The sequence below is a fragment of the Salvelinus fontinalis genome, chromosome 10 (genome assembly GCF_029448725.1).
Source record: "Salvelinus fontinalis isolate EN_2023a chromosome 10, ASM2944872v1, whole genome shotgun sequence".
NCBI classification, from domain to species: domain Eukaryota; kingdom Metazoa; phylum Chordata; class Actinopteri; order Salmoniformes; family Salmonidae; genus Salvelinus; species Salvelinus fontinalis.
The window spans coordinates 48265287-48281599 of NC_074674.1; the positions used below are offsets into that span (position 1 = coordinate 48265287).

The 16313-nt window shown below is 44.9% G+C and overlaps 21 non-coding genes across 21 annotated transcripts; all 21 read left to right on the forward strand.

The window, feature by feature from the left end:
* Positions 1-543: 543 nt before the first annotated feature.
* Positions 544-625, forward strand: trnas-gcu (transfer RNA serine (anticodon GCU)). The gene has a single exon. It is a non-coding gene; the product is annotated as a tRNA-Ser (tRNA).
* A 477-nt stretch (positions 626-1102) lies between these two features.
* On the forward strand, positions 1103-1184 carry trnas-gcu (transfer RNA serine (anticodon GCU)). Its single transcript has one exon. It is a non-coding gene; the product is annotated as a tRNA-Ser (tRNA).
* A 1036-nt stretch (positions 1185-2220) lies between these two features.
* Positions 2221-2302, forward strand: trnas-gcu (transfer RNA serine (anticodon GCU)). Its single transcript has one exon. It is a non-coding gene; the product is annotated as a tRNA-Ser (tRNA).
* Positions 2303-2778: 476 nt separating this feature from the next.
* trnas-gcu (transfer RNA serine (anticodon GCU)) lies at positions 2779-2860 on the forward strand. Its single transcript has one exon. It is a non-coding gene; the product is annotated as a tRNA-Ser (tRNA).
* Positions 2861-3895: 1035 nt separating this feature from the next.
* trnas-gcu (transfer RNA serine (anticodon GCU)) lies at positions 3896-3978 on the forward strand. The gene has a single exon. It is a non-coding gene; the product is annotated as a tRNA-Ser (tRNA).
* Positions 3979-4454: 476 nt separating this feature from the next.
* trnas-acu (transfer RNA serine (anticodon ACU)) lies at positions 4455-4536 on the forward strand. The gene has a single exon. It is a non-coding gene; the product is annotated as a tRNA-Ser (tRNA).
* A 1036-nt stretch (positions 4537-5572) lies between these two features.
* On the forward strand, positions 5573-5654 carry trnas-gcu (transfer RNA serine (anticodon GCU)). The gene has a single exon. It is a non-coding gene; the product is annotated as a tRNA-Ser (tRNA).
* Positions 5655-6130: 476 nt separating this feature from the next.
* trnas-gcu (transfer RNA serine (anticodon GCU)) lies at positions 6131-6212 on the forward strand. The gene has a single exon. It is a non-coding gene; the product is annotated as a tRNA-Ser (tRNA).
* A 1035-nt stretch (positions 6213-7247) lies between these two features.
* Positions 7248-7329, forward strand: trnas-gcu (transfer RNA serine (anticodon GCU)). The gene has a single exon. It is a non-coding gene; the product is annotated as a tRNA-Ser (tRNA).
* A 478-nt stretch (positions 7330-7807) lies between these two features.
* trnas-gcu (transfer RNA serine (anticodon GCU)) lies at positions 7808-7890 on the forward strand. Its single transcript has one exon. It is a non-coding gene; the product is annotated as a tRNA-Ser (tRNA).
* A 477-nt stretch (positions 7891-8367) lies between these two features.
* On the forward strand, positions 8368-8449 carry trnas-gcu (transfer RNA serine (anticodon GCU)). The gene has a single exon. It is a non-coding gene; the product is annotated as a tRNA-Ser (tRNA).
* Positions 8450-9485: 1036 nt separating this feature from the next.
* trnas-gcu (transfer RNA serine (anticodon GCU)) lies at positions 9486-9568 on the forward strand. The gene has a single exon. It is a non-coding gene; the product is annotated as a tRNA-Ser (tRNA).
* A 479-nt stretch (positions 9569-10047) lies between these two features.
* trnas-gcu (transfer RNA serine (anticodon GCU)) lies at positions 10048-10129 on the forward strand. The gene has a single exon. It is a non-coding gene; the product is annotated as a tRNA-Ser (tRNA).
* Positions 10130-11165: 1036 nt separating this feature from the next.
* Positions 11166-11248, forward strand: trnas-gcu (transfer RNA serine (anticodon GCU)). Its single transcript has one exon. It is a non-coding gene; the product is annotated as a tRNA-Ser (tRNA).
* A 476-nt stretch (positions 11249-11724) lies between these two features.
* trnas-acu (transfer RNA serine (anticodon ACU)) lies at positions 11725-11806 on the forward strand. The gene has a single exon. It is a non-coding gene; the product is annotated as a tRNA-Ser (tRNA).
* A 476-nt stretch (positions 11807-12282) lies between these two features.
* Positions 12283-12364, forward strand: trnat-ggu (transfer RNA threonine (anticodon GGU)). The gene has a single exon. It is a non-coding gene; the product is annotated as a tRNA-Thr (tRNA).
* A 1038-nt stretch (positions 12365-13402) lies between these two features.
* Positions 13403-13484, forward strand: trnas-gcu (transfer RNA serine (anticodon GCU)). Its single transcript has one exon. It is a non-coding gene; the product is annotated as a tRNA-Ser (tRNA).
* Positions 13485-13960: 476 nt separating this feature from the next.
* On the forward strand, positions 13961-14042 carry trnas-gcu (transfer RNA serine (anticodon GCU)). Its single transcript has one exon. It is a non-coding gene; the product is annotated as a tRNA-Ser (tRNA).
* A 476-nt stretch (positions 14043-14518) lies between these two features.
* trnat-ggu (transfer RNA threonine (anticodon GGU)) lies at positions 14519-14600 on the forward strand. The gene has a single exon. It is a non-coding gene; the product is annotated as a tRNA-Thr (tRNA).
* Positions 14601-15638: 1038 nt separating this feature from the next.
* Positions 15639-15720, forward strand: trnas-gcu (transfer RNA serine (anticodon GCU)). Its single transcript has one exon. It is a non-coding gene; the product is annotated as a tRNA-Ser (tRNA).
* Positions 15721-16196: 476 nt separating this feature from the next.
* trnas-gcu (transfer RNA serine (anticodon GCU)) lies at positions 16197-16278 on the forward strand. Its single transcript has one exon. It is a non-coding gene; the product is annotated as a tRNA-Ser (tRNA).
* Positions 16279-16313: the final 35 nt, after the last annotated feature.

The following is a 16313-nucleotide window of genomic DNA, read 5'->3' on the forward strand; positions in this document are numbered from 1 at the left end:
GGTTAAGGCGATGGACTGCTAATCCATTGTGCTATGCACTCATGGGTTCGAATCCCATCCTCATCGTGCGCACAAAAAAACATTGGTTTTGTATGGCATTGGAGATTTTGACTCTCGCAAACACTGATAAGATGGGCCACTGCCACCGCGAAAGCACAGGACTTGGTATCTGAGTGGTGAAGCCGATGAACTACATGTGTGGATTGGAACACAAACATCTTCGCAAAACAGATGTTTTGTCTTCTCTTGCATGGCCCCACATGAATATAGAATCCCTGCATAATCCTAGAGCAAACTGATAAGATTCAGGAATTGAAGAATAGCTTTACCAAGGGCAACCTCAACAGTGGGATTTGAACCGAAACCTCCCCACACTTAATCAAGCACTGTACACCACTCTGCCTGACAACGCATTTGTTAAATGTCTCGATGGGATCGACACATGGCCCTGCAATTGCTATGCTTAACTCTCTTTGATTTCAATCAAGGGTTTAAACACAGCAACTACAGTTTGTGGGGGCAACTGCCACAAAATATAAAAAGGATGAGGTGGCCGAGTGGTTAAGGCGATGGACTGCTAATCCATTGTGCTATGCACGCATGGGTTCGAATCCCATCCTCATCGTGCGCACAAAAAAACATTGGTTTTGTATGGCATTGGAGATTTTGACTCTCGCAAACACTGATAAGATGGCCCACTGCCACCGCGAAAGCACAGGACTTGGTATCTGAGTGGTGAAGCCGATGAACTACATGTGTGGATTGGAACACAAACATCTTCGCAAAACAGATGTTTTGTCTTCTCTTGCATGGCCCCACATGAATATAGAATCCCTGCATAATCCTAGAGCAAACTGATAAGATTCAGGAATTGAAGAATAGCTTTACCAAGGGCAACCTCAACAGTGGGATTTGAACCGAAACCTCCCCACACTTAATCAAGCACTGTACACCACTCTGCCTGACAACACATTTGTTAAATGTCTCGATGGGATCGACACATGGCCCTGCAATTGCTATGCTTAACTCTCTTTGATTTCAATCAAGGGTTTAAACACAGCAACTACAGTTTGTGGGGGCAACTGCCACAAAATATAAAAAGGATGAGGTGGGCGAGTGGTTAAGGCGATGGACTGCTAATCCATTGTGCTATGCACGCATGGGTTCGAATCCCATCCTCATCGTGCGCACAAAAAAACATTGGTTTTGTATGGCATTGGAGATTTTGACTCTCGCAAACACTGATAAGATGGCCCACTGCCACCGCGAAAGCACAGGACTTGGTATCTGAGTGGTGAAGCCGATGAACTACATGTGTGGATTGGAACACAAACATCTTCGCAAAACAGATGTTTTTTCTTCTCTTGCATGGCCCCACATGAATATAGAATCCCTGCACAATCCTAGAGCGACTGATAAGATTCAGAAATTGAAGAATAGCTTTACCAAGGGCAACCTCAACGGTGGGATATGAACCGAAACCTCCCCACACTTAATCAAGCACTGTAGACCACTCGGCCTGACAACACAATTTTTTAATTTCTCGATGGGATCGACACATGGCCCTGCAATTGCTATGCTTAACTCTCATTGATTTCAATCAAGGGTTTAAATACAGCAACTACAGTTTGTGGGGGCAACTGCCACAAGCAGAAAAAAGGATGAGGTGGCCGAGTGGTTAAGGCGATGGACTGCTAATCCATTGTGCTATGCACGCAAGGGTTCGAATCCCATCCTAATCTTGCGCGAAATTTTTTTTTGGTGTTGTATGGCATTGGAAGATTTTGACTCTGGCAAACACTGATAAGATGGTCCACTGCCACCGCGAAAGCACAGGACTTGGTATCTGAGTGGTGAAGCCGATGAACTACATGTGTGGATTGGAACACAAACATCGTCGCAAAACAGATGTTTTGTCTTCTCTTGCATGGCCCCACATGAATATAGAATCCCTGCATAATCCTAGAGCAAACTGATAAGATTCAGGAATTGAAGAATAGCTTTACCAAGGGCAACCTCAACAGTGGGATTTGAACCGAAACCTCCCCACACTTAATCAAGCACTGTAGACAACTCTGCCTGACAACACATTTGTTAAATGTCTCGATGGGATCGACACATGGCCCTGCAATTGCTATGCTTAACTTTCATTGATTTCAATCAAGGGTTTAAATACAACAACTACAGTATGTGGGGGCAACTGCCACAAGGCAGGAAAAGGATGAGGTGGCCGAGTGGTTAAGGCGATGGACTGCTAATCCATTGTGCTATGCACGCATGGGTTCGAATCCCATCCTCATCGTGCGCACAAAAAAACATTGGTTTTGTATGGCATTGGAGATTTTGACTCTCGCAAACACTGATAAGATGGCCCACTGCCACCGCGAAAGCACAGGACTTGGTATCTGAGTGGTGAAGCCGATGAACTACATGTGTGGATTGGAACACAAACATCTTCGCAAAACAGATGTTTTTTCTTCTCTTGCATGGCCCCACATGAATATAGAATCCCTGCACAATCCTAGAGCGACTGATAAGATTCAGAAATTGAAGAATAGCTTTACCAAGGGCAACCTCAACGGTGGGATATGAACCGAAACCTCCCCACACTTAATCAAGCACTGTAGACCACTCGGCCTGACAACACAATTTCTTAATTTCTCGATGGGATCGACACATGGCCCTGCAATTGCTATGCTTAACTTTCATTGATTTCAATCAAGGGTTTAAATACAACAACTACAGTATGTGGGGGCAACTGCCACAAGGCAGACAAAGGATGAGGTGGCAGAGTGGTTAAGGCGATGGACTGCTAATCCATTGTGCTATGCACGCATGGGTTCGAAGCCCATCCTCATCGTGCGCACAAAAAAACATTGGTTTTGTATGGCATTGGAGATTTTGACTCTCGCAAACACTGATAAGATGGCCCACTGCCACCGCGAAAGCACAGGACTTGGTATCTGAGTGGTGAAGCCGATGAACTACATGTGTGGATTGGAACACAAACATCTTCGCAAAACAGATGTTTTTTCTTCTCTTGCATGGCCCCACATGAATATAGAATCCCTGCACAATCCTAGAGCGACTGATAAGATTCAGAAATTGAAGAATAGCTTTACCAAGGGCAACCTCAACGGTGGGATATGAACCGAAACCTCCCCACACTTAATCAAGCACTGTAGACCACTCGGCCTGACAACACAATTTTTTAATTTCTCGATGGGATCGACACATGGCCCTGCAATTGCTATGCTTAACTCTCATTGATTTCAATCAAGGGTTTAAATACAGCAACTACAGTTTGTGGGGGCAACTGCCACAAGCAGGAAAAAGGATGAGGTGGCCGAGTGGTTAAGGCGATGGACTGCTAATCCATTGTGCGATGCACGCAAGGGTTCGAATCCCATCCTAAACTTGCGCAAATTTTTTTTTGGTGTTGTATGGCATTGGAAGATTTTGACTCTGGCAAACACTGATAAGATGGCCCACTGCCACCGCGAAAAAACAGGACTTGGTATCTGAGTGGTGAAGCCGATGAACTACATGTGTGGATTGGAACACAAACATCGTCGCAAAACAGATGTTTTGTCTTCTCTTGCATGGCCCCACATGAATATAGAATCCCTGCATAATCCTAGAGCAAACTGATAAGATTCAGGAATTGAAGAATAGCTTTACCAAGGGCAACCTCAACAGTGGGATTTGAACCGAAACCTCCCCACACTTAATCAAGCACTGAACACCACTCTGCCTGACAACACATTTGTTAAATGTCTCGATGGGATCGACACATGGCCCTGCAATTGCTATGCTTAACTCTCTTTGATTTCAATCAAGGGTTTAAACACAGCAACTACAGTTTGTGGGGGCAACTGCCACAAAATATAAAAAGGATGAGGTGGCCGAGTGGTTAAGGCGATGGGACTGCTAATCCATTGTGCTATGCACTCATGGGTTCGAATCCCATCCTCATCGTGCGCACAAAAAAACATTGGTTTTGTATGGCATTGGAGATTTTGACTCTCGCAAACACTGATAAGATGGCCCACTGCCACCGCGAAAGCACAGGACTTGGTATCTGAGTGGTGAAGCCGATGAACTACATGTGTGGATTGGAACACAAACATCTTAGCAAAACAGATGTTTTTTCTTCTCTTGCATGGCCCCACATGAATATAGAATCCCTGCACAATCCTAGAGCGACTGATAAGATTCAGAAATTGAAGAATAGCTTTACCAAGGGCAACCTCAACGGTGGGATATGAACCGAAACCTCCCCACACTTAATCAAGCACTGTAGACCACTCGGCCTGACAACACAATTTCTTAATTTCTCGATGGGATCGACACATGGCCCTGCAATTGCTATGCTTAACTTTCATTGATTTCAATCAAGGGTTTAAATACAACAACTACAGTATGTGGGGGCAACTGCCACAACGCAGACAAAGGATGAGGTGGCAGAGTGGTTAAGGCGATGGACTACTAATCCATTGTGCTATGCACGCATGGATTCGAAGCCCATCCTCATCGTGCGCACAAAAAAACATTGGTTTTGTATGGCATTGGAGATTTTGACTCTCGCAAACACTGATAAGATGGCCCACTGCCACCGCGAAAGCACAGGACTTGGTATCTGAGTGGTGAAGCCGATGAACTACATGTGTGGATTGGAACACAAACATCTTCGCAAAACAGATGTTTTTTCTTCTCTTGCATGGCCCCACATGAATATAGAATCCCTGCACAATCCTAGAGCGACTGATAAGATTCAGAAATTGAAGAATAGCTTTACCAAGGGCAACCTCAACGGTGGGATATGAACCGAAACCTCCCCACACTTAATCAAGCACTGTAGACCACTCGGCCTGACAACACAATTTTTTAATTTCTCGATGGGATCGACACATGGCCCTGCAATTGCTATGCTTAACTCTCATTGATTTCAATCAAGGGTTTAAATACAGCAACTACAGTTTGTGGGGGCAACTGCCACAAGCAGGAAAAAGGATGAGGTGGCCGTGTGGTTAAGGCGATGGACTGGTAATCAATTGTGCGATGCACGCAAGGGTTCGAATCCCATTCTAATCTTGCGCAAAATTTTTTTTTGGTGTTGTATGGCATTGGAAGATTTTGACTCTGGCAAACACTGATAAGATGGCCCACTGCCACCGCGAAAGCACAGGACTTGGTATCTGAGTGGTGAAGCCGATGAACTACATGTGTGGATTGGAACACAAACATCTTCGCAAAACAGATGTTTTGTCTTCTCTTGCATGGCCCCACATGAATATAGAATCCCTGCACAATCCTAGAGCAAACTGATAAGATTCAGGAATTGAAGAATAGCTTTACCAAGGGCAACCTCAACGGTGGGATTTGAACCGAAACCTCCCCACACTTAATCAAGCACTGTAGACAACTCTGCCTGACAACACATTTGTTAAATGTCTCGATGGGATCGACACATGGCCCTGCAATTGCTATGCTTAACTTTCATTGATTTCAATCAAGGGTTTAAATACAACAACTACAGTATGTGGGGGCAACTGCCACAAGGCAGGAAAAGGATGAGGTGGCCGAGTGGTTAAGGCGATGGACTGCTAATCCATTGTGCTATGCACGCATGGGTTCGAATCCCATCCTCATCGTGCGCACAAAAAAACATTGGTTTTGTATGGCATTGGAGATTTTGACTCTCGCAAACACTGATAAGATGGCCCACTGCCACCGCGAAAGCACAGGACTTGGTATCTGAGTGGTGAAGCCGATGAACTACATGTGTGGATTGGAACACAAACATCTTCGCAAAACAGATGTTTTTTCTTCTCTTGCATGGCCCCACATGAATATAGAATCCCTGCACAATCCTAGAGCGACTGATAAGATTCAGAAATTGAAGAATAGCTTTACCAAGGGCAACCTCAACGGTGGGATATGAACCGAAACCTCCCCACACTTAATCAAGCACTGTAGACCACTCGGCCTGACAACACAATTTCTTAATTTCTCGATGGGATCGACACATGGCCCTGCAATTGCTATGCTTAACTTTCATTGATTTCAATCAAGGGTTTAAATACAACAACTACAGTATGTGGGGGCAACTGCCACAAGGCAGACAAAGGATGAGGTGGCAGAGTGGTTAAGGCGATGGACTGCTAATCCATTGTGCTATGCACGCATGGGTTCGAAGCCCATCCTCATCGTGCGCACAAAAAAACATTGGTTTTGTATGGCATTGGAGATTTTGACTCTCGCAAACACTGATAAGATGGCCCACTGCCACCGCGAAAGCACAGGACTTGGTATCTGAGTGGTGAAGCCGATGAACTACATGTGTGGATTGGAACACAAACATCTTCGCAAAACAGATGTTTTTTCTTCTCTTGCATGGCCCCACATGAATATAGAATCCCTGCACAATCCTAGAGCGACTGATAAGATTCAGAAATTGAAGAATAGCTTTACCAAGGGCAACCTCAACGGTGGGATATGAACCGAAACCTCCCCACACTTAATCAAGCACTGTAGACCACTCGGCCTGACAACACAATTTTTTAATTTCTCGATGGGATCGACACATGGCCCTGCAATTGCTATGCTTAACTCTCATTGATTTCAATCAAGGGTTTAAATACAGCAACTACAGTTTGTGGGGGCAACTGCCACAAGCAGGAAAAAGGATGAGGTGGCCGAGTGGTTAAGGCGATGGACTGCTAATCCATTGTGCGATGCACGCAAGGGTTCGAATCCCATCCTAATCTTGCGCAAATTTTTTTTTGGTGTTGTATGGCATTGGAAGATTTTGACTCTGGCAAACACTGATAAGATGGCCCACTGCCACCGCGAAAAAACAGGACTTGGTATCTGAGTGGTGAAGCCGATGAACTACATGTGTGGATTGGAACACAAACATCTTCGCAAAACAGATGTTTTGTCTTCTCTTGCATGGCCCCACATGAATATAGAATCCCTGCACAATCCTAGAGCAAACTGATAAGATTCAGGAATTGAAGAATAGCTTTACCAAGGGCAACCTCAACGGTGGGATATGAACCGAAACCTCCCCACACTTAATCAAGCACTGTAAACCACTCTGCCTGACAACACAATTTTTTAATTTCTCGATGGGATCGACACATGGCCCTGCAATTGCTATGCTTAACTTTCATTGATTTCAATCAAGGGTTTAAATACAGCAACTACAGTTTGTGGGGGCAACTGCCACAAGCAAGAACAAGGATGAGGTGGCCGAGTGGTTAAGGCGATGGATAGCTAATCCATTGTGCTATGCACGCATGGGTTCGAATCCCATCCTCATCGTGCACAAAAAGAAATTGGGGTTTTGTATGGCATTGGAAGATTTTGACTCTGGCAAACACTGATAAGATGGCCCACTGCCACCGCGAAAGCACAGGACTTGGTATCTGAGTGGTGAAGCCGATGAACTACATGTGTGGATTGGAACACAAACATCGTCGCAAAACAGATGTTTTGTCTTCTCTTGCATGGCCCCACATGAATATAGAATCCCTGCATAATCCTAGAGCAAACTGATAAGATTCAGGAATTGAAGAATAGCTTTACCAAGGGCAACCTCAACAGTGGGATTTGAACCGAAACCTCCCCACACTTAATCAAGCACTGTACACCACTCTGCCTGACAACACATTTGTTAAATGTCTCGATGGGATCGACACATGGCCCTGCAATTGCTATGCTTAACTCTCTTTGATTTCAATCAAGGGTTTAAACACAGCAACTACAGTTTGTGGGGGCAACTGCCACAAAATATAAAAAGGATGAGGTGGCCGAGTGGTTAAGGCGATGGGACTGCTAATCCATTGTGCTATGCACTCATGGGTTCGAATCCCATCCTCATCGTGCGCACAAAAAAACATTTGTTTTGTATGGCATTGGAGATTTTGACTCTCGCAAACACTGATAAGATGGCCCACTGCCACCGCGAAAGCACAGGACTTGGTATCTGAGTGGTGAAGCCGATGAACTACATGTGTGGATTGGAACACAAACATCTTCGCAAAACAGATGTTTTGTCTTCTCTTGCATGGCCCCACATGAATATAGAATCCCTGCACAATCCTAGAGCAAACTGATAAGATTCAGGAATTGAAGAATAGCTTTACCAAGGGCAACCTCAACAGTGGGATTTGAACCGAAACCTCCCCACACTTAATCAAGCACTGTACACCACTCTGCCTGACAACACATTTGTTAAATGTCTCGATGGGATCGACACATGGCCCTGCAATTGCTATGCTTAACTTTCATTGATTTCAATCAAGGGTTTAAATACAGCAACTACAGTTTGTTGCGGCAACTGCCACAAGACAGAAAAAGGATGAGGTGGACGAGTGGTTAAGGCGATGGACTGCTAATCCATTGTGCTTTGCACTCATGGGTTCGAATCCCATCCTCATCGTGCGCACAAAAAAACATTGGTTTTGTATGGCATTGGAGATTTTGACTCTCGCAAACACTGATAAGATGGGCCACTGCCACCGCGAAAGCACAGGACTTGGTATCTGAGTGGTGAAGCCGATGAACTACATGTGTGGATTGGAACACAAACATCTTCGCAAAACAGATGTTTTTTCTTCTCTTGCATGGCCCCACATGAATATAGAATCCCTGCACAATCCTAGAGCGACTGATAAGATTCAGAAATTGAAGAATAGCTTTACCAAGGGCAACCTCAACGGTGGGATATGAACCGAAACCTCCCCACACTTAATCAAGCACTGTAGACCACTCGGCCTGACAACACAATTTTTTAATTTCTCGATGGGATCGACACATGGCCCTGCAATTGCTATGCTTAACTCTCATTGATTTCAATCAAGGGTTTAAATACAGCAACTACAGTTTGTGGGGGCAACTGCCACAATCAGAAAAAAGGATGAGGTGGCCGAGTGGTTAAGGCGATGGACTGCTAATCTATTGTGCTATGCACGCAAGGGTTCGAATCCCATCCTAATCTTGCGCGAAATTTTTTTTGGGTGTTGTATGGCATTGGAAGATTTTGACTCTGGCAAACACTGATAAGATGGCCCACTGCCACCGCGAAAGCACAGGACTTGGTATCTGAGTGGTGAAGCCGATGAACTACATGTGTGGATTGGAACACAAACATCGTCGCAAAACAGATGTTTTGTCTTCTCTTGCATGGCCCCACATGAATATAGAATCCCTGCATAATCCTAGAGCAAACTGATAAGATTCAGAAATTGAAGAATAGCTTTACCAAGGGCAACCTCAACAGTGGGATTTGAACCGAAACCTCCCCACACTTAATCAAGCACTGTACACCACTCTGCCTGACAACACATTTGTTAAATGTCTCGATGGGATCGACACATGGCCCTGCAATTGCTATGCTTAACTCTCTTTGATTTCAATCAAGGGTTTAAACACAGCAACTACAGTTTGTGGGGGCAACTGCCACAAAATATAAAAAGGATGAGGTGGCCGAGTGGTTAAGGCGATGGGACTGCTAATCCATTGTGCTATGCACGCATGGGTTCGAATCCCATCCTCATCGTGCGCACAAAAAAACCTTGGTTTAGTATGGCATTGGAAGATTTTGACTCTGGCAAAGACTGATAAGATGGCCCACTGCCACCGCGAAAGCACAGGACTTCGTATCTGAGTGGTGAAGCCGATGAACTACATGTGTGGATTGGAACACAAACATCTTCGCAAAACAGATGTTTTTTCTTCTCTTGCATGGCCCCACATGAATATAGAATCCCTGCTATATCCTAGAGCAAACTGATAAGATTCAGGAATTGAAGAATAGCTTTACCAAGGGCAACCTCAACGGTGGGATTTGAACCGAAAACCTCCCCACACTTAATCAAGCACTGTAGACCACTCGACCTGACAACACATTTGTTAAATGTCTCGATGGGATCGACACATGGCCCTGCAATTGCTATGCTTAACTTTCATTGATTTCAATCAAGGGTTTAAATACAACAACTACAGTATGTGGGGGCAACTGCCACAAGGCAGACAAAGGATGAGGTGGCCGAGTGGTTAAGGCGATGGACTGCTAATCCATTGTGCTATGCACGCATGGGTTCGAATCCCATCCTCATCGTGCGCACAAAAAAACATTGGTTTTGTATGGCATTGGAGATTTTGACTCTCGCAAACACTGATAAGATGGCCCACTGCCACCGCGAAAGCACAGGACTTGGTATCTGAGTGGTGAAGCCGATGAACTACATGTGTGGATTGGAACACAAACATCTTCGCAAAACAGATGTTTTTTCTTCTCTTGCATGGCCCCACATGAATATAGAATCCCTGCACAATCCTAGAGCGACTGATAAGATTCAGAAATTGAAGAATAGCTTTACCAAGGGCAACCTCAACGGTGGGATATGAACCGAAACCTCCCCACACTTAATCAAGCACTGTAGACCACTCGGCCTGACAACACAATTTTTTAATTTCTCGATGGGATCGACACATGGCCCTGCAATTGCTATGCTTAACTCTCATTGATTTCAATCAAGGGTTTAAATACAGCAACTACAGTTTGTGGGGGCAACTGCCACAAGCAGAAAAAAGGATGAGGTGGCCGAGTGGTTAAGGCGATGGACTGCTAATCCATTGTGCTATGCACGCAAGGGTTCGAATCCCATCCTAATCTTGCGCGAAATTTTTTTTTGGTGTTGTATGGCATTGGAAGATTTTGACTCTGGCAAACACTGATAAGATGGTCCACTGCCACCGCGAAAGCACAGGACTTGGTATCTGAGTGGTGAAGCCGATGAACTACATGTGTGGATTGGAACACAAACATCGTCGCAAAACAGATGTTTTGTCTTCTCTTGCATGGCCCCACATGAATATAGAATCCCTGCATAATCCTAGAGCAAACTGATAAGATTCAGGAATTGAAGAATAGCTTTACCAAGGGCAACCTCAACAGTGGGATTTGAACCGAAACCTCCCCACACTTAATCAAGCACTGAACACCACTCTGCCTGACAACACATTTGTTAAATGTCTCGATGGGATCGACACATGGCCCTGCAATTGCTATGCTTAACTCTCTTTGATTTCAATCAAGGGTTTAAACACAGCAACTACAGTTTGTGGGGGCAACTGCCACAAAATATAAAAAGGATGAGGTGGCCGAGTGGTTAAGGCGATGGGACTGCTAATCCATTGTGCTATGCACTCATGGGTTCGAATCCCATCCTCATCGTGCGCACAAAAAAACATTGGTTTTGTATGGCATTGGAGATTTTGACTCTCGCAAACACTGATAAGATGGCCCACTGCCACCGCGAAAGCACAGGACTTGGTATCTGAGTGGTGAAGCCGATGAACTACATGTGTGGATTGGAACACAAACATCTTCGCAAAACAGATGTTTTTTCTTCTCTTGCATGGCCCCACATGAATATAGAATCCCTGCACAATCCTAGAGCGACTGATAAGATTCAGAAATTGAAGAATAGCTTTACCAAGGGCAACGTCAACGGTGGGATATGAACCGAAACCTCCCCACACTTAATCAAGCACTGTAGACCACTCGGCCTGACAACACAATTTCTTAATTTCTCGATGGGATCGACACATGGCCCTGCAATTGCTATGCTTAACTTTCATTGATTTCAATCAAGGGTTTAAATACAACAACTACAGTATGTGGGGGCAACTGCCACAACGCAGACAAAGGATGAGGTGGCAGAGTGGTTAAGGCGATGGACTACTAATCCATTGTGCTATGCACGCATGGGTTCGAAGCCCATCCTCATCGTGCGCACAAAAAAACATTGGTTTTGTATGGCATTGGAGATTTTGACTCTCGCAAACACTGATAAGATGGCCCACTGCCACCGCGAAAGCACAGGACTTGGTATCTGAGTGGTGAAGCCGATGAACTACATGTGTGGATTGGAACACAAACATCTTCGCAAAACAGATGTTTTTTCTTCTCTTGCATGGCCCCACATGAATATAGAATCCCTGCACAATCCTAGAGCGACTGATAAGATTCAGAAATTGAAGAATAGCTTTACCAAGGGCAACCTCAACGGTGGGATATGAACCGAAACCTCCCCACACTTAATCAAGCACTGTAGACCACTCGGCCTGACAACACAATTTTTTAATTTCTCGATGGGATCGACACATGGCCCTGCAATTGCTATGCTTAACTCTCATTGATTTCAATCAAGGGTTTAAATACAGCAACTACAGTTTGTGGGGGCAACTGCCACAAGCAGGAAAAAGGATGAGGTGGCCGAGTGGTTAAGGCGATGGACTGGTAATCAATTGTGCGATGCACGCAAGGGTTCGAATCCCATTCTAATCTTGCGCAAAATTTTTTTTGGGTGTTGTATGGCATTGGAAGATTTTGACTCTGGCAAACACTGATAAGATGGCCCACTGCCACCGCGAAAGCACAGGACTTGGTATCTGAGTGGTGAAGCCGATGAACTACATGTGTGGATTGGAACACAAACATCTTCGCAAAACAGATGTTTTGTCTTCTCTTGCATGGCCCCACATGAATATAGAATCCCTGCACAATCCTAGAGCAAACTGATAAGATTCAGGAATTGAAGAATAGCTTTACCAAGGGCAACCTCAACAGTGGGATTTGAACCGAAACCTCCCCACACTTAATCAAGCACTGTACACCACTCTGCCTGACAACACATTTGTTAAATGTCTCGATGGGATCGACACATGGCCCTGCAATTGCTATGCTTAACTTTCATTGATTTCAATCAAGGGTTTAAATACAGCAACTACAGTTTGTTGCGGCAACTGCCACAAGACAGAAAAAGGATGAGGTGGACGAGTGGTTAAGGCGATCGACTGCTAATCCATTGTGCTATGCACGCATGGGTTCGAATCCCATCCTCATCGTGCGCACAAAAAAACCTTGGTTTGGTATGGCATTGGAAGATTTTGACTCTGGCAAAGACTGATAAGATGGCCCACTGCCACCGCGAAAGCACAGGACTTGGTATCTGAGTGGTGAAGCCGATGAACTACATGTGTGGATTGGAACACAAACATCTTCGCAAAACAGATGTTTTGTCTTCTCTTGCATGGCCCCACATGAATATAGAATCCCTGCACAATCCTAGAGCAAACTGATAAGATTCAGGAATTGAAGAATAGCTTTACCAAGGGCAACCTCAACGGTGGGATTTGAACCGAAACCTCCCCACACTTAATCAAGCACTGTAGACAACTCTGCCTGACAACACATTTGTTAAATGTCTCGATGGGATCGACACATGGCCCTGCAATTGCTATGCTTAACTTTCATTGATTTCAATCAAGGGTTTAAATACAACAACTACAGTATGTGGGGGCAACTGCCACAAGGCAGGAAAAGGATGAGGTGGCCGAGTGGTTAAGGCGATGGACTGCTAATCCATTGTGCTATGCACGCATGGGTTCGAATCCCATCCTCATCGTGCGCACAAAAAAACATTGGTTTTGTATGGCATTGGAGATTTTGACTCTCGCAAACACTGATAAGATGGCCCACTGCCACCGCGAAAGCACAGGACTTGGTATCTGAGTGGTGAAGCCGATGAACTACATGTGTGGATTGGAACACAAACATCTTCGCAAAACAGATGTTTTTTCTTCTCTTGCATGGCCCCACATGAATATAGAATCCCTGCACAATCCTAGAGCGACTGATAAGATTCAGAAATTGAAGAATAGCTTTACCAAGGGCAACCTCAACGGTGGGATATGAACCGAAACCTCCCCACACTTAATCAAGCACTGTAGACCACTCGGCCTGACAACACAATTTCTTAATTTCTCGATGGGATCGACACATGGCCCTGCAATTGCTATGCTTAACTTTCATTGATTTCAATCAAGGGTTTAAATACAACAACTACAGTATGTGGGGGCAACTGCCACAAGGCAGACAAAGGATGAGGTGGCAGAGTGGTTAAGGCGATGGACTGCTAATCCATTGTGCTATGCACGCATGGGTTCGAAGCCCATCCTCATCGTGCGCACAAAAAAACATTGGTTTTGTATGGCATTGGAGATTTTGACTCTCGCAAACACTGATAAGATGGCCCACTGCCACCGCGAAAGCACAGGACTTGGTATCTGAGTGGTGAAGCCGATGAACTACATGTGTGGATTGGAACACAAACATCTTCGCAAAACAGATGTTTTTTCTTCTCTTGCATGGCCCCACATGAATATAGAATCCCTGCACAATCCTAGAGCGACTGATAAGATTCAGAAATTGAAGAATAGCTTTACCAAGGGCAACCTCAACGGTGGGATATGAACCGAAACCTCCCCACACTTAATCAAGCACTGTAGACCACTCGGCCTGACAACACAATTTTTTAATTTCTCGATGGGATCGACACATGGCCCTGCAATTGCTATGCTTAACTCTCATTGATTTCAATCAAGGGTTTAAATACAGCAACTACAGTTTGTGGGGGCAACTGCCACAAGCAGGAAAAAGGATGAGGTGGCCGAGTGGTTAAGGCGATGGACTGGTAATCAATTGTGCGATGCACGCAAGGGTTCGAATCCCATTCTAATCTTGCGCAAAATTTTTTTTGGGTGTTGTATGGCATTGGAAGATTTTGACTCTGGCAAACACTGATAAGATGGCCCACTGCCACCGCGAAAGCACAGGACTTGGTATCTGAGTGGTGAAGCCGATGAACTACATGTGTGGATTGGAACACAAACATCTTCGCAAAACAGATGTTTTGTCTTCTCTTGCATGGCCCCACATGAATATAGAATCCCTGCACAATCCTAGAGCAAACTGATAAGATTCAGGAATTGAAGAATAGCTTTACCAAGGGCAACCTCAACAGTGGGATTTGAACCGAAACCTCCCCACACTTAATCAAGCACTGTACACCACTCTGCCTGACAACACATTTGTTAAATGTCTCGATGGGATCGACACATGGCCCTGCAATTGCTATGCTTAACTTTCATTGATTTCAATCAAGGGTTTAAATACAGCAACTACAGTTTGTTGCGGCAACTGCCACAAGACAGAAAAAGGATGAGGTGGACGAGTGGTTAAGGCGATCGACTGCTAATCCATTGTGCTATGCACGCATGGGTTCGAATCCCATCCTCATCGTGCGCACAAAAAAACCTTGGTTTGGTATGGCATTGGAAGATTTTGACTCTGGCAAAGACTGATAAGATGGCCCACTGCCACCGCGAAAGCACAGGACTTGGTATCTGAGTGGTGAAGCCGATGAACTACATGTGTGGATTGGAACACAAACATCTTCGCAAAACAGATGTTTTGTCTTCTCTTGCATGGCCCCACATGAATATAGAATCCCTGCACAATCCTAGAGCAAACTGATAAGATTCAGGAATTGAAGAATAGCTTTACCAAGGGCAACCTCAACGGTGGGATTTGAACCGAAACCTCCCCACACTTAATCAAGCACTGTAGACAACTCTGCCTGACAACACATTTGTTAAATGTCTCGATGGGATCGACACATGGCCCTGCAATTGCTATGCTTAACTTTCATTGATTTCAATCAAGGGTTTAAATACAACAACTACAGTATGTGGGGGCAACTGCCACAAGGCAGGAAAAGGATGAGGTGGCCGAGTGGTTAAGGCGATGGACTGCTAATCCATTGTGCTATGCACGCATGGGTTCGAATCCCATCCTCATCGTGCGCACAAAAAAACATTGGTTTTGTATGGCATTGGAGATTTTGACTCTCGCAAACACTGATAAGATGGCCCACTGCCACCGCGAAAGCACAGGACTTGGTATCTGAGTGGTGAAGCCGATGAACTACATGTGTGGATTGGAACACAAACATCTTCGCAAAACAGATGTTTTTTCTTCTCTTGCATGGCCCCACATGAATATAGAATCCCTGCACAATCCTAGAGCGACTGATAAGATTCAGAAATTGAAGAATAGCTTTACCAAGGGCAACCTCAACGGTGGGATATGAACCGAAACCTCCCCACACTTAATCAAGCACTGTAGACCACTCGGCCTGACAACACAATTTCTTAATTTCTCGATGGGATCGACACATGGCCCTGCAATTGCTATGCTTAACTTTCATTGATTTCAATCAAGGGTTTAAATACAACAACTACAGTATGTGGGGGCAACTGCCACAAGACAGACAAAGGATGAGGTGGCAGAGTGGTTAAGGCGATGGACTGCTAATCCATTGTGCTATGCACGCATGGGTTCGAAGCCCATCCTCATCGTGCGCACAAAAAAACATTGGTTTTGTATGGCATTG